The sequence below is a fragment of the Macrobrachium nipponense genome, chromosome 21 (genome assembly GCF_015104395.2).
Source record: "Macrobrachium nipponense isolate FS-2020 chromosome 21, ASM1510439v2, whole genome shotgun sequence".
In the NCBI taxonomy this organism is placed as follows: Eukaryota; Metazoa; Arthropoda; class Malacostraca; order Decapoda; family Palaemonidae; genus Macrobrachium; species Macrobrachium nipponense.
Window position 1 is genome coordinate 34,918,324 of NC_087212.1, and position 16,980 is coordinate 34,935,303.

At 36.4% G+C, this 16,980-nt stretch overlaps 1 protein-coding gene and 1 long non-coding RNA gene across 6 annotated transcripts in view; one reads left to right on the forward strand and one right to left on the reverse strand.

Annotated features, from left to right (window-relative positions):
- The window catches only part of LOC135197908 (SET domain-containing protein SmydA-8-like), a 28,055-nt gene extending 23,823 nt beyond the window's left edge, over window positions 1-4,232 (reverse strand). For both annotated transcript variants that reach the window (XM_064225141.1, XM_064225140.1), the window contains exon 1: window positions 4,072-4,232. The gene's annotated coding sequence lies outside the window, so the exon portion shown is untranslated. The remainder of the gene's footprint in view (window positions 1-4,071) is intronic.
- The window catches only part of LOC135197917 (uncharacterized), a 323,650-nt gene that overhangs the window by 125,549 nt on the left and 181,121 nt on the right, over window positions 1-16,980 (forward strand). The gene's annotated exons all lie outside the window — the stretch shown is intronic.

The following is a 16,980-nucleotide window of genomic DNA, read 5'->3' on the forward strand; positions in this document are numbered from 1 at the left end:
ATGCTCTTCTTTTCGTGTTTTCCCCCAAAGCCCCTGAAAGCCAGTCCCCCATATATTGCTTCGTTGTCAACCTAATTGAACGGATTCTCTCAAGAGCTCCGAAGCAGTCGCTGAAGTCTGCTAAATCCCCATAAATTTTCAGCATAAAGGTGAGCTTTATCCAAACGAATTTCCCGTTGTTTTTCTGTTAAAAGACCGATAAATGACTTGAGGTGTTGTATCTTTGGTCAGCCAAGAGAGGGTGCCAGGTTTTTTATTTTATTTTTTCTTTGCTTGTGAGTTGTGTATTTTTCGCTTGAATTTTCATGGTGTAGGAGGATCGTACTTTCGTTTACTTTTTTGTCTGCATATTTACGCTGTTTTGTTTGCTTTCCGCATATCTTACATTAATTACTCTGGCTTAGCGCCATGGAAACTTGAAACATTGTATTGGTATGCCGGGGGGGGGGGGGGGGGGGGGGGGGGGGGGGGGGGGGGGCGGGTGGCGCTGAGTACAGCTTAAGTAAAAATGTTTTGGCTTGCAACTTTTCGCCAAAAGATTACAATATTTAAATTGATTATAGATGAATTATAACATAAATTTGCAACTTCTTGGCAATTATTATGTAAATGATAGAAAAATGTTTAAATATGTTGATTATTCACACAGTGTTTGTGTAACGAATTATCCATCCCTTGGATGGATTTTATATGGTTAAGTGCTTTGGTATATAGCTGTATTATTATTATTATTATTATTATTATTATTATTATTATTATTACTAGATTCGAACCCAATGTGAAGTAGACATTTATTTCTATTGCACGTCAATGTACGTTGATTTATATCATATTGTATATACCTGTGTGTATTTTTATTTCTGTAAAATCAGTATCGCAGGAAAATAATTTTCAGCATTTTCCTCGAAAATTTGCAATTTTTCCGCGTAAAAAACGACTTATACAGGCGCTGAACTCTTCTGAAATGTGACAAAGTCAAACGAGGTATTTAGTTTTCACAATTTTCGAGGACGGTGATATATTTGATGTCTTACTCATAAAATGATATACGGCTGAACGGTTTATTAACCCATTTTCCGTTCAGCGACAGTGATCACAGAAGGGTGGGTATTTTATCTCCTGACTGACAGAGATTGATATGTATTCCTGTAATGAGCTTTTTTTCTTTTTTTTCTAAGAGATTGGGTGTTTTTATTTACAAAATATCCGCATTATTCAGTTATGTATCTCTTTGAACGTAATTATTCTTCACATGTATTTTGTTTTTATATTTAAAGAATGTCTTTTTCAGCTTGTTTTATTTTAAGAATATCTGTATTATTCATTTAATGTATCTCTTTACACGTAGTTATTGTCCGTATGTATTTCGTGTATCAAATTGTGTTATATATGGAGACACTTGAGAATGAGGATTGTTTGTTAGTCTTCACTTTATGTGCTCATTTTTTAGTTGTTAATTGTAAGATGCTTTATCTGGATATTATGAGTCAGTAATAGTAGTAGTGGTTGTTGTGTCAGTTTGCGTATGAATATTGATGATTAATAGTGCTCTGAGAATTAATTTTGCTTATATATTTTTCGCTGTGGAAAGATGTATTTTTTGTAGACGCATTACATCAGACGTTACGTTTAAGAAGTAGCAACTTGATGTTTTATTTATATTCAAGCATATCTCTATGAAATATTAATGTGGCACCATGAAGACAGTAACCTTTTACAATACCCTTTATCATGTGATTCGAACATTGCCTCTGTCCTGTTGAAGGTTTGTATGTTTAATGTTTTACGGTCCCCCTTCTAGGTAGAATTCTATTTAGGTGATTTGTTAGAGGTCTTTTTAGAAACATTGCCTTTGATGTTTATATTATTTTAAAATTCTTCTCCTTGTGATTTAGAATTATCGCTCAACTTTGAATATTAGGCTTTCTGACAGTGTAGTTGAAATTATATGGCTTCTGTAAAATAGCTTTCTTATTTATTGAATGCGCCTTTAAGATTCTGTTTTTTTCTCCATGAATTCTCTTATGTGAACCTTCATGTTGTGTTTTTTGTTTTAATTAGTCTCCGTAGGGGGGATAGTGCCGTCAGAGCGCCTAACGTGATGCACTGTAGGCATTAGTTATGGCTCTTTGCAGCGTTCCTTCGCCCCCTAGCTACCACGTCTCTCATTCCTTTTACTGTACCTCCGTTCATATTCTCTTTCTTCCATCTGACTTTCCACTCACTCCTAACTATCGTTTCATAGTGCAACTGCGAGGCTTTCCTCCTGCTACACCTTTCAAACTTTCTTACTGTCAGTTTCCCTTTCAGCGCTGAATGACATCGTAGGTCCCAGCGCTTGGCCTTTGGCCTTCATTTTATATTCTATATTTCTATTTGTGTGAGGTATTAGAATGCTCTTTTAATTTGTATAGTTGGCGCTTATGAATTGTCATCGTAAATTAGTCTGTACGTCGTATTAGAATTCTTTCGTAAAGACGTAAGCACCACGAATGGTATTAATAATAACTGTCACTGTTGAAGAAACGGCAATAATTCAGGAGAATTCGTTTCTGAAGAATTCTATAAAGGTATTATTATTCCCTGAGAAAACTGGCTTCTGACCTTAATATGTCAGAGAACGTGCATGATTTTGTTGCGTAAGATGCACTATTTATGAAAGCAGTCATTTAGTAATGACTCTCTTGTTAAATTTAGATTAACTGGTCTTATGCCAGCACTCGGTGCCCATTTTTATACTTTTATCGTTCCTAAAATTTACTCGAGACTACCGTGAACTGTGTAGCTTTCCATCCCCCAGAGTCAGGTAGCTTATCCAAAGTTGTGTTGGTAAGTTTTTTTCCCCCCTGTGTTGTATGTTACTTATCGTACCTCACATGGTGTTTATTTTTTCTCTGAGGTATGTGGTCCCTTTAATTATCTCAAAAGGAAACAATTTTTGCACTTCCAGTAAGGTCGTTTTAGCAATGAATAAGCATTTCCACCAAGTTTGAGTATGTTGTCCCCATTGATAAACAGCTAAAAGTTATAAGATTTATAATCCATGAAATTTATCGCGTATTTACCCTTATTCGTGAGAGTAATCAAATAAAACATTACGTTCTTTATAACTTCCTGACCGTTGCTCAGACGTGAAAACGTAAAGCAGCATTTGGCAACGTGATACATGTTTACTTGAACTAACTAATATTGATAATTAATTCATTGTAAATGAAATGGGGTATAAAGTGATTTTAGGTTATACGTTTAACTAACGGCATCGATACTCTTAGCAGTTAACTCAAATGGAAGACGACTTACAAACGGCTTTAGACATCATCGTTCTCTTATAATAATATGTTATAAATTGGATTTCAACACTTAATATAATTTTTTCGTTTTGTTTTGTTTTGCGGCTTTTAGGACGAAGTCACTCATTAATTCACGTTCTGCTTCATTAAAATGTTATCTTTTCAGTATTTAGTGCTCTGTGTTTGCAAAGCCATAATAGTAATATGCAATAATAGATTCATTAATGATGCACAACATATTTACCTTGTATGAGTCCATTAAAAGATAACATTTTTCATCTCTTTGCGTTATGGATTTCTGGAGCCAGATAATTGTTTGGTTTTGCGTAATGCGTATATATCATACAATTGCATAACCATATCCTCGCTCCACTTGCACTGTCTGTTGAATACGTGTGTCACTGCTTAGTTGTATTTCAGCTGTATATACTTTCAGTATTTAGATAGATTTTCGAATTTCAGAAAGTTTTAATTTTAATTGCAAACGGCAAATAACGTCTACAAGATGTTCACACTACATATTGGACAAGAAAATGTCGGTTCAAGTTCGGAAACTTCATAAATGATCTAGGGAAAAATGTTGCTATTACAAAGGACCAGAAAGCAAGCGTTTTTGCGATGAAATTAGAAAAGAGATCGAGAAATAATTATAGGTATATATATGGATGTGTGTTTGCGCGCGCGCGCAAAGTATCACTCTACAATTGGTCACTCACACGATAATCCTCGGAATGAAAATCCGAAGTAGAATTTCAGGGTGGCCCCTTTAAGTAAAACTTACTGCAAGCAAAAGGAGGAATAGCGTAAGAACGGCAACAGCAGTAGTATCAGTAGCAGTATCAACAGCAGCAGCAGCAGTAGTGATACCGTAAGCAGTGAAAATCAGCACATGTAGCAGTAACGGCAGCACCTTTGTCACTGAACTACGGTGCTAAAAGATACCCAATGTAGCACTCGAGTGGCATTGGCGTTTAGCCCTCTGGAGGTGTGGGTGCGTGGCAACGCTATCGTTAGTCGGGGGTGTGCGCGCCCCCTTCTCCGGGGAGCCGGGCTCTGTGAGATGGGGATTATGAGTCCTCCACTGGGTTCATGGGACACTTTAGGGCATGAGGAACAGTGCCTCAGCGCTTTGGCAACGTCGAAACAGGCAGGAGGGTCAAGATGTGGGAATGGGGTGGGGGCAGATGGTGGAGAAGTACGAAAATAATCCATATTGTAAACATTGGATGACGTGAATGCTCGCATAGTAAGATCAACACCAGCAAGTGTTCTCTGTAGTAATTATATTTTTATGCTAGATTATGAGTCCCGCCTTCGCTTTTGTTTTAAGAGAAGGTGTTAGTAAATTTTACACAGCTCATAGGCGCTACCGAGCCGCTTTGTTTCTAAGAAATAATTTCTCTCTCTCTCTCTCTCTCTCTCTCTCTCGTACACACACACGCACACAGTCTGTCTGTCGTCTTTTATTGCATAATGAAACAAGCCCCTGAACTGTCACAATTTTTAGGCTTGGTCTCACATAACACAGCTGACACAAGGTTAAATTAAATGTTTTCCAAGTGTGAACATACTTGTTCATTTAAGCATGCATGGTGAATGACCAATTGGAAACGGATACCTGGCCACGCATTTGGGTACGTACTCTCTCTCTCTCTCTGTGTGTGTGTGTGTGCATTCTCCCTCCCACACGTGTTAGTTCTTCATATAAATCGCTGCTTCTGTCAACGTCTCACTCTCTCAGAAATCCTTGTGATTTCCCCTTTAACGAAACTTCCAAATTTCGCAAATAATATTTGCAGCATTATTCAGCAGCGACTTGCGAAGGTGACTGGAGATATTTATCAGAGGCTCACACCACCTGTGTCAAAGCGGGCGAGATCACGCGACGAGTATTATTCTGATGAAAAAAAAAAAAAGAAAAAAGGCATGCGTCTAGTATTGCCTTTTGTATTCTGCAAAAGAAAACTACTGCGATGGCTATTGGTCTGTCCGTCCGCACTTTTTCTGTCCGCCTTAGATCTTAAAACCTACTGAGGATAGAGGGCTGCAGATTGGTATGTAGATCAGCCACCCTCCGATCATCGAACGCACCTAATTGCAGCCCTCTAGCGTCTGTAGTTTTTATTTTATTTAAGATAAAAGTTAGCCATGATCGTGCGTTGGCACAGTTGCAGAGGCCAACAACACAGGCCACCACCGGGCCGCGGCTGAAAGTTTCATGGGCCGCGGCTAATAGTTTCATGAGCTGTGGCTGAGATTTTCATACAGTATTATACGGTGTACAGAAAACTCGAGTGCGCCGAAGATTTTTTACTTTTATTGGTTATATATATATATATATATATATACATACATACATACATACATACATACATACATACACACCGACAGACAAACACACACACACACACACACACACTATAATGTCCTAGCCGTACAATGAACACTAACTTTTGATATATAGAATCTTGACAGTTAAATTTAATGAATAGACATTTTTATTGTTCGCTAGGTTTCGAACCCAGGCTACGGAGACTGAGTCCCACCCTTAAATCCAGTGCACTACATAGAATGATGAGGAATGGTGAGGGAATTTTAAGCCTATGCGTACACATATCCAATGAAGTCGGATATATTGTTACTTTTGATAGAACATTCTTGTAGCCGTGCTGACTTTCATGAAGTAAGTTAATCTATGTTTTTTTATTCATTGATAATTATTTGATGGGGATATGGATAATTATAGTAATTAGGAAGGATTTTGGGTCATGAATATTCAATCTTTTGTTATTTCAGTACTTGCTTGGTTGGTTATTTCAGTTCCTATTTTCCAACCTTTGGTTTCGTTAATTATCCTGTCATAATTCTCCCAACGTTGTATTCATTCACTTTACTTTCATGTACTTTCATTCATTTCCTACGCCCCTCTCTCTCTCCTCTCTCTCTCTCTCTCTCTCTCTCTCGGTTTGGAGTATTGTTCTTGGTCATGGCTCAAATTGCCTGAGGCCAGACAATTTTATTTCTGTTTATTTTACCGAGACTTGGCTTTGGGTTCCTTGGTCTCTTATTTGTACTTAGGACCCCCGGTATGTGTTGATTGCCACTCCCACGTGATATTAATGAAACTACGCTTTTTAATCAGGAGATTCGTCTAATTGTAATTTTCCTTGAGTTTCTAACTTTATTGGAGCTCCTTCCTTTGTAAGAGAGTTTACAGTTCTCGTCTTTACTCGGGCTAATTTTTAACAGTCATGCTCGTTTTATTGTTGACATTGTGGTTTAGCAGACATCATTTATATAAGAGGAACTTTGTTTTTGAATTTGAATTGTATATGAGAAATTCGTTTTACATAATATCGTAACAGAATCCTTTAAAACTGTTATCATATAAGAAACCATATTTCTGTAGAATCTTGAAGTCGATATAATCTAAAGTTGCATGTTAGCTTCGACGTGAACGTGCATTGTTGCATGTTTATGTTGCTTCAACGTATCCGTAACTGTTCGTATGCGTGCGTGTGTCTGTGGAAACCGCTGATAGAGCAGTGTGTAATTTATGGCACTACTCAAGTGAACAAATTGTTTTATTAGAGCCATGAAGGGTGCAAATCCCCAAACCGTTCCGACTCCCTAGCAACATGAAAATGATACGGTCCATTCGTGGTCTGTACTTTGAGGAATCACCACACTTTAAAGCCGTGAGAAAAATCCGGTTGAAGTGTATAACCCACTTTGCTTTACCAGTGGGTCATGTAGTATGTTTTTTTTTTTTTTTTTTTTTGTGTGTGTTCCCAGAATCTTGACTGGACATCACACTTATTCTTTGTTTCTGTGTCGGTTATACTTTTCCATTTAGTTTTTCATTGCCAGTGTTAGAAAAATTCCGGGATAAGATGTAGAATTATTCCTTCCATGTTATGGTATCTTACTGACCGCCTGAGGCTATGGGCTAAATGTATAAGCGTTTTATGGGAGATTTTTTTGTTTTTAAAAGAGCGTGTTCTTAAATTTTCCTATTTTATCCAAACGATATGATATTTTCTGCGCGTAAGTTAATCGTTTGGTAGTGAACATTGCATTTTGTACATTCTTGCCGAATACGTGCAGCATGGTAGAAACCTTTGAAAAGTATGATGCAAATATTAGGATGGAAAACCTTTGAAAAATAAAAGACACAATTATTAGGATTTGATTACCTAAAAATGTTTTTGGCTGGTATATTCAGATACTAGCTTTTCAATAGGATAGCAGTTAGGTTACTGAGGAAAATTTTATTCTATACCAATCAGATGTGCCCTCGTAGTAAAATTGCTGTTACCATAATTATGTCCATAACGGTTATGAGGAATGTAGGTACATTTTTTCTTTCGAAAATTTTTTCCGAATGTGTTATATTTTATACCATCATCCTTTTAAACCAAATAAAAGATTGAATTTTTTAATATTTTTTTTTTACAAACATTCAAAATATTTGAAAACTGGTAGGTTGATTTGCATCAGAAGCCTCTGGCGTTGTTTTACGGAATTGCTGTTGCTGTTTGTTTGCCTGCCAACTAGCGACAGCTTTGTTGTCCAGTGGATGTTGTCATCAACTTGACTTTAACATTTAAATAGCAACACCGTTATCAAGAATATTTTTTTATTTTTTTTATAGATTCCTGTGCATGTCGTATCGCTTCTCAAATTCTTTTTGTCTTCAGCCCTACGCTTCCTCTTGTATATCATAACCAGTTTCGTCTTGATGTTCCCTTTTCCATCCCTTTAAATAAATTGATAAATGAATGATTAAATCTGGGCTTTCATATTTTCTCATTTGCGATATTTTAGCTTGCATATCAAGCGTCAAAAATGGTTATTAGTCTCTCTCTCTCTCTCTCTCTCTCTCTCTCTCTCATTTGCATCAGATTGGAACATAAAGCCGTTGAGTGTCCTTTGCAGTAGGATCATTTTTGAGACATTTAACGAGTTAATTTACCCGCTCTAACGACCACGTGATGGCAAGACACATCCTTGATGACGTCATTACACGGAAATAGCTGTGAATTTTGAAGAACTTAAGGGAGTGATGTGCGGTGCTTCCTAACGAGATTCGTTACATAACGAGGTTTAATTCGGTTCTCGTTGATTAGACTCGTTTAGGGAGGAACGTCAGGGTTCGTGGTTAGTGAATTATTTTGGAATCTTAAAGCAAACATCATTAATGTTGTTATGTTTCCATACGATTGAAGGCTTTAAACGTGTATAAATGTTTCTGTTGAAAACAATGCCCTAATGAGGAAATCTAAGCGAATAGAGATTAGAGACATAATGGAGGTTGAACATATTAAGTAAATGGATGAAAATGATAACCAGATAAGAAAAATAAAGAAATGATTTTCTGTTATTCATTAATTATATCTATTTTTCTTACGAGTATAAATAAAATGATTAATTAGTGAAACTAAAACAAATATTCAATAAATAAATGAATGAAAATAAATAAATGGATAAAAACGTAACTTACAACAGTTGAGAACTATAAAAAAGTTACAATATTTCATGTTACTCTTTAGTGGTAATGGGATGAAATGTATCTGGTACGGAACACTGTGACACCGTGTTAGGTCAACATATCATAGATGCTGACATTCAGCAAAACGAGCAGCATTCACTGAGTCATGTGTTAGGTGTTATAGACAATTATGGGATATTGGAAGGTGATTATGGCTGGAAATAACCATGTCTGCAATACACGCACACACACCATATATATATATATATATATATATATATATATATATATTATATATATATACATATATATATATATATATATAATTATATATATATATTTGTGTATATATATATAATTTGTTTATATATACATATATATTTATATATATTAGTATATATATATATATATATATATATATATATATATATATATAGATATATTATATATATTTATAGTTCCTCGCTGGACGAGTGGTTTTCGCGCTCGGCTGCCAATCCGGTGGTCCGAAGTTCGAATCCCGGCTCGGCCAACGCGGAATCAGAGGAATTTATATATATATATATATAAATATATATATATATATATATATATATATATATATATTATATATATAGATATATATATATATATTATATATATAAGTATGTGGTGGGCTTAGAGGCCGATTTTTTGCTATTTTTAGAATCATTCAAATTTGATGTGGAATTTTTGGAATTTTTGTACCTCTCTCTCTCTCTCTCTCTCTCTCTCTCTCTCTCTCCAAGCAGAAAGCGAGAATCCTTCTACCATATCCTTGGCCAGACGAGACAGAAGACAGAATTACTGTGCGGGACCATTTCTCACATCCTTGACCAAATTAGCTCATTTAACTCACTACCAAGTGTATGTTTTGGCAGTGGCCTTCTTAATTGCTTCAATTGTACACCCCCCCTCCCTCCTACCAGATATTACACTGTACTCCCATGTAGTCTCTGCTCGTTTATTGAACACATTGCCTTGGTTGACACGGAATAGAGGTCTTTTTAAATTAATGTTCTTTTCAACTTGTTCTGGGACATTTATTCCTTTATGAATTCTTTATCTCGCTTTTCAAGCAACATAGGATGGACATACACATGCATGTATGTATATGTGTGTGTGCAGTTACTTTAACGCTGAGTGTTGTGTAAGTACTCATCAATGGAATCCATTCCTGATTCGAAAAGAGCCTGTAAATCTTAATACGACATGGGTACATTTCATATGTTTTTGAATGAAGATGGCGGAAAACAAATAATGACGTGTTGTTTCTGATGTTTCAAATAACATGATGTCATTTCCTGAAGTATTCAACCTTGTTTGACCCTGAAGTGAAAGTCTGTTTATTTTTTATCGTTTCTATTCGTTTCATGTATTCATAAATCTAGTAAATAATTATAATTTTAAGTGGGCATTTTTGTTGAGAAGCATCATGATATCACTTATAATATTGAGGGTTATTGATTTACTTATTAGATATATTTATTAATTTATGAATCAATTTGGGACCTAGAGCTAGGAATCAAAAGAACCTATAGTGACATTGAGGTCACAATAGATTGGCATTTAATTGTAAGTTGCTGAAAGTAAGGGTTATTGCAAACTTAAAGAATACAAGCACATACAGTAATGTCTTGCTTCGGTTATTGCTTTGGTACCTAAAACTACAATGGTGGATTATTTCTGTAGGTTTGTATTGGGGAATATGTATAGGTTCAACTAAAAAAATAACTTATTTTCTTTCTTTTTACCAGCCATGTGTAATGATCAGTGTGCATCGCCATGATCAGTATGCATCGTCAGTTATGTGTTGACCTTGGGTAAATAAAGTTGTTCACATCATGGTAGAAAATAATGATGGTTGTGGATGTTTTATCATTCAACAAAAGTGTAATGGTCGCGCAGTAACTCACTGACGTTGTTCTTATAGTCATAAGTTACATGATTTTGCGTACACGGTCAGATAGGATGGATAACTGTCTGCCCTCATATAATCCATGCCTGCTGGAGCCAAGAGCTAAAGAGTGATGAAATATGTACGATTACATTAGAATAATGGAAGAAAACAAAATCAGTAAGAGAATTCCAGAGTTTGACGGCAAAAAAGAAAGCAGCAGTTGAGAACTAAGTACAGAAAATCCTTTATGAAATCTTTTTGTTGTTTTCTGAAGTTGGTATAATGTGGAAGTAAAAAGGTCTCTTAGTGTTAGAAGGCAAATTGTTTAATCCTCCTTGATACGACGAAATTAATTCCTGATTTTTATTTGATAATAATAATAATAATAATATTACTAAATAAAATTTTGAGAACATTTTAGAGCTAATGAAGCAATTGCTTATGATAATTCCAGAACTACTTTATTGTGGATGTTCAGTCTAACGAAGAATCCCTCAGTGTTTTAGTATTTCTCGATGTGATCATCATCAATGCCTTCAAAACTGTGAAATTCCGCCTCTCATGTCTTTCCTGTGGTTTACCTTCCACAAATCTCTACTTATTTTCCCGCCTTCAGTTTCGTAGTTTTCATCGAAGTAGGCGTGGGTTTTCGAAACCTTTAGGTGCCCACACAAGCCCAGCTGACACTATCCTGTATTATTCTCCCCCGATAGTGTTCAGCGCAACTACATGGGTTTCTTCCAGATACACCTTTAAACATTTTTAACTCTCAGTCAGTTCTGAATGACCGCATAGGTCCCAGCGCTTGGCATTTTCGGCCTAAATTTTATATTCTATTCCTATACGGAGTGTATGACAAATACATGTAAAACCTTATTTTCTTATGCAGTTTCGGTCTATTTCATTTCCACATCTTACTTGTGCGTTCTATTGTTTGATTTGCCTATTTTAATCTCTGAATTCGAGCTCAGGACAAACCTGTACCGGGTATCGTGTGTCTAAATATTTGAAGCACTCGCTCTCACTCATCCTTGCTCCATCTATGTTATTTCATATCTTTGTGCATAATCCTTCCTAATTATTTATGATGTGCTGAGTTATCTCAAGTACCATAGCTGTTGGCATTGTGACGACTTGTATTAATTTAATGTATTGTGTTTTCCTGTTATTTCTTCATGATATGCTGAAAGAGGGTACTCAAGTAACGACTGCGTCGGTATTTGGGAAAATTTGGGTCACAGATATTAATTATCCTCTTGGTTTCAGGTTCAACGCCCCATTTTCGAAATTGGTTAAGTTATTCAAGGAAGAATAGATTTAGGAGTAGTACGTATAGTATAGTAATGATAGGAAGGCACTTCGTTTCTGGTCTCATTAAGTACTGATGTTTCCTTATACAAACCTGACGTAACCCAGGCGTCCTTATCCAGCCAGACTGCGCCCTTGGACTTCCAGTATTGTCACGGTAATGCTGCGGCCCCACTTCCCCCTGAGGCGCAAACCCGCCCCCCCCCCCCCCAACCTAGTCTTCCCTAGTGCAGTCAACCGAACACTTAAACACATCGTGCAGTTGTGGCGATGACATGGTTTTCTTTATTTGCAATGTGGCTGTATTTACCGAAAAGTGCCAGTTACAGTTAATGTTTGTAAAACGATAGTATTCTTGTCATTAGCAGAAGTTATATGGGTCGGACTTTCCGTGTAGAATTGGTATATCTCTTAGTAGTTGATTGTTGCCAAGGCAACGTTCAAGTCTTGGGCGCTGTTACTCTTGACTCTTCTTCGAAAAGGAATGATCTCATTCAAAGCAATGTTGGTTATCCACAGACACCGCAAATTTTGTGTCTGTATCAGGTCATTTGCTTTCCTTTGGTTTTCGAATCCACATTTATTTTGTTAAAAGTTAGCCTTCAAATCAGGAGTGCTCCCTCCTCCTTCATATTCATCATCTCACCCAGAGGAAGAGTGTCCATTAAGTAATGTCTCTGTTATGTACTTGTTAAGATTACACCCTTGATAGCAGCAGTGCAGCAACTTGAGATTTTGCATGCTTATTTCTTTGTTAACGTATCATCATTAGTATTGTCGTTGTTGTTGAGCTTTTTATTCTGTACTTTGGTCTAACCCTTCCCTTCCCATTCCCCTGGAGGCACCCATCCCTTCCCCTCCTCAAGTCCTGCTCTTGCGTCCGTGACCGAAACCGTTGCGTCGCCAAAATGTATATGTTAATCAATCCCTTTCGTTCAGACATTTTGTCCGTAGCTATACCATCCCTTCCCGTCACATCCGCCGATAAACTCCATTCCTTCCCTATATCCCGAACCACAACCATCCCTTCCCATCCCACTAAACGCTTCCTCTCGCTCTCTCCCCACCTCCCCCATCCCATCTCTCTAGACACTCCCCATTGAGAAATGTTGGGGCTGTTGAGTTTGGAGCCTGTCCGGTTGTGGGGAATAGGAAGGGGTGTCAGATTAGACCAATTATTAGCCTGGCGACTAAAGGCCTCTGAACATGTTCACTGTCCTTGTGTGTCTGTTTAACTGATGGTCGCAGTTGGTTTTCTCTGAACCTTCATTATCCTTTTTATTATTATTATTATTATTATTTATTAGTAATGAGAGCCCTTTTTGGGCTCTTCAGATTATTGGATATTCTTGGAGGCTTTTGAATAAATAATTCTTGATATATGGCAATTTCTTCAATGGTCACACTCACTGAATCATGAAATCAAAGTGAAGTGTACCAAATACACTGGTAGCCATTGCTGCGAATATAACCAAAGTAAACAACAGATAATATGCGTTAGGAATAGAATAAAGTAGACAAAATTAAATGGTAGTTTTAAAACGCTTGGTTTACTCATATAATGGTACTCAATATAATTATCACTAACAAAAGTGCTCACCAAAACACCCGTTCATGCAAACCCACCCCTTGGCTATGAAACGAAAGACCACAGAATTTTGAGTATGTCGTGAATTCGCAAACCTCTGTTCTCGCTCTCCTCATCAACGTTCGTATTGTATTTCCTCACACATGTTTGTGATCGATCATAAAAAAGGTCCCTTTAATGCCACTAGCATTTATCGGTCGAATGACACCTACTACCGCATCCCATTTTGATGGAGCGTGAAGGGGTTTGTATAGGGTTGCACTGGTAGCTGTGTTGCCACGGGGCTTGGGGGGAAACAGAATGGATAGATAAGGGGCAATTAATTCTCTCTCTCTCTCTCTCTCTCTCAAACACACACAAATGTTTTAGTAGTAATTGCTTTCGCGTGGTTGGCACGCGGGTACTTCCGGATAACGAGTTACTTTATCCTGGAATGAACAACCGATTAATATTCTCTCTCTCTCTCTCTCTCTCTCTCTCTCTCTCTCTCTCTCTCTCTCTCTCAACATTTTTAAGTGCATTGTGGAGTAGATGTACACTGTTTCTTTACAGTTGTACTTCCATGGTTGTTTTTAAATGAAGAGTACTGTACTTTATAAAAGAAAATGAATTAAAGCTTTATTGCCGAGAGCTATTCGTGCGCTTCTTTCTAAAGCTCTCTTACATTTTAGGTACGTTGATGGTGGAATACAATAGTGCCGCGGCCTTCAAGGAAAATAACTGAAAGCATAATTGGCAAGCAGTGAGACTTGGAATCCAAAAACCAGTATTTAGAGTTCGTTATTTATCATCACTTGGTTGACTCGACGAAACTGACAAGTTTCATTCATGGTTAAAACAAACGCGGCCGACCGAAACGTTATTATAATGTTACACGTCAACAAACATCGTCTGTGTTTTTCTTTTTTCTATGTTGTTTTTTTTTAACCTCGCCTTAAATTACACACTTCATAAAATACAATTCGTAACGAGCCAATTAGGGTCCATAACGACTGTATAGGGAGCCTCACTGTCCCGAGGGAAACGGAAATTCTCAATAATGTGGTAGAGAGAACATGTCGTCACATGGCTGTCGTTAAAACGTACCTGTTGCCGGTTCGTTCACTAGCTTGGAAAATGGCTGGCACAAAACTGCTAGTAAAAACAAGATTCCTTTGTCCTTTCTCCGGGGGTTACTTTTTAGATATTTTCGAGTAGGGTGAATCTTTCTTGTGATTTAAAATGAATTGTGAAATATATTTTTTCTGTTTATGAGTTTTCAAAACACATTATTTCTTGGTATTTGTTGAGCAGCAAGTTCATATACATTGTTATTAGTGTCAATATTATTGTATTTTTTTTTTAAATACGTAAGTTATTTTTGTAATTTATGCACCTTCCTTAAATATCATTTTAAATGTAATAGCTGCCGCTGCTGTGTTACGCTCGTGAGCTTAAAGACTTAATTTTATTCTTACAAATCTCTCGTTCTTTTACTGTTAGGGGTTGCTAGCGACTTTCAAGCTTGTGTAACTTATAGATACTATTTTCCTGCCTAATTAAATAAAGGAAGAGTGTTTTTTTTTACAGTGTCCTCACAACAGGTGAGCAATTTCTTATATGTATATATATATCAAATATATATAAAATATTATATATATATATATATATATCTCTTATATATATATATATATATATATATATATATTTATATATATATATATATATTCGTTAAAAGCAATTGCTTTAGTGGCATCAATAAGTTTCTTGCAGGTATCTTCATACCGACGAAGTTTTTTCCGATTCTCGTTCGTCAATTTCTGGTGAAAAATACTGAATTTTGTCACGACAGCTGTTTCGCCTTATGGCATTATCAAGCGACTACTGACTTACAATCTGACCTTTCGGCCTATTTATCTCATCGTGTGGGAGGTATGACCTTGAGGTATGGGTACTGGTTAGCCTAGGGATTAACAGCTTAAGGGCGTTGTTTTAGTTACAAAGAACATAAGGACATATGTACTGTGACAATAAGAGTGAAAGTTTAAACATATATATATATATATATATATTATTTGTACATAATAATATACGTATAAAGTTATAACTATATCTGTTTATCTATCTATCGATCACACACACACATACATACATATATATATATATATATATATATATATATATATATATATATATATATATATACATATTGTGGAGCCAGATGTTGGTACGCTTCCGGTTACAGCAGTTACTTTTGAAAGAGGTAATTACGCCCACACCTTGTCGAATGGAAGTTCAAGGGTCCTAACGGATGTACTTTAGAGCAGTTCATCATGCACCCCTCTCCTGCTCATTTAATTGGTGGTGATCAGAATCACCCTTAGTACTTAATTATTAGGATGATATAAGTAGCGACGTGCTATAAGTGACCAATTACTGAACTATGTTATTAATAACTTCAGAGGATATTGGATTTTTTTTTTTTTTCAGTTTTACATTTTGATCTTGTTTACTTATTATTATTAATAACTCTTGAGATTGCAATGTATTTTCTTCAGTTTTACACTTTTACCTTTTTTACTTTTCATTATCATAAATTTTTGCAGTTCCAAGTTACAGTACGAGTTCGGCCACAGTATTTAGTCCCTCACACATTCTTTCTTTCAGGCTAAACTTGCTCCGTTGAGAAAAGTCGGTGTTTTCCTTTTCATATTCATTGATTCATATTTTTTTCCTTTTCATATTCATTGATTCATATTCTCAACAAACCGCACCCCAAACCCCCCCCCCCCCAAAAAAAAAAAAAAAAAAAAAAAAAAAAAAAAAAAAAAAAAAAAAAAAAAACACACCCTCCAAAGCATTGCCCGAAGCCACGTCCTTGAACTCGCTCCACCTTCTCCTTAACCGCGAACATCCTCCCGGAACGCGTGCTGGAGGGTCAATGTCAAATGCCTTGGTAATGGCATGATGACACTTATTAACATCCATTTCGACCTGACGAATTGCCCGCCCGGAAAACCCAAGCTACCACCCCAATACTATTCCTCTTGCATTTTGATACATTTTCATACAATTTCATCTATTTATTAATTTATTTTCCTTTAATAAGTGATCTCCTCTTACTTCTTCCTAATGAACGCCGTGTTCTTTGATAGCGGCTCCTATGGGCTTGCTCAATATAAATAGGTTTTATTTTCAGAATTATATGATAATAATAACCAATAATAATAATACGAGAAAGAGAGAGGAAGAAGCGCTTGGTCCGATGGGGCGATAAAGGCCGGTGATAAAATACCGGTTTTATTCGCCATATCCGGATATTTCGTCCTGATGTATCGTGTGGTTAGGCCTGCTAGTTATTTTTACGTTTTCGTTTTCGTTGGGAGCAAGCTTGATATTGGATATA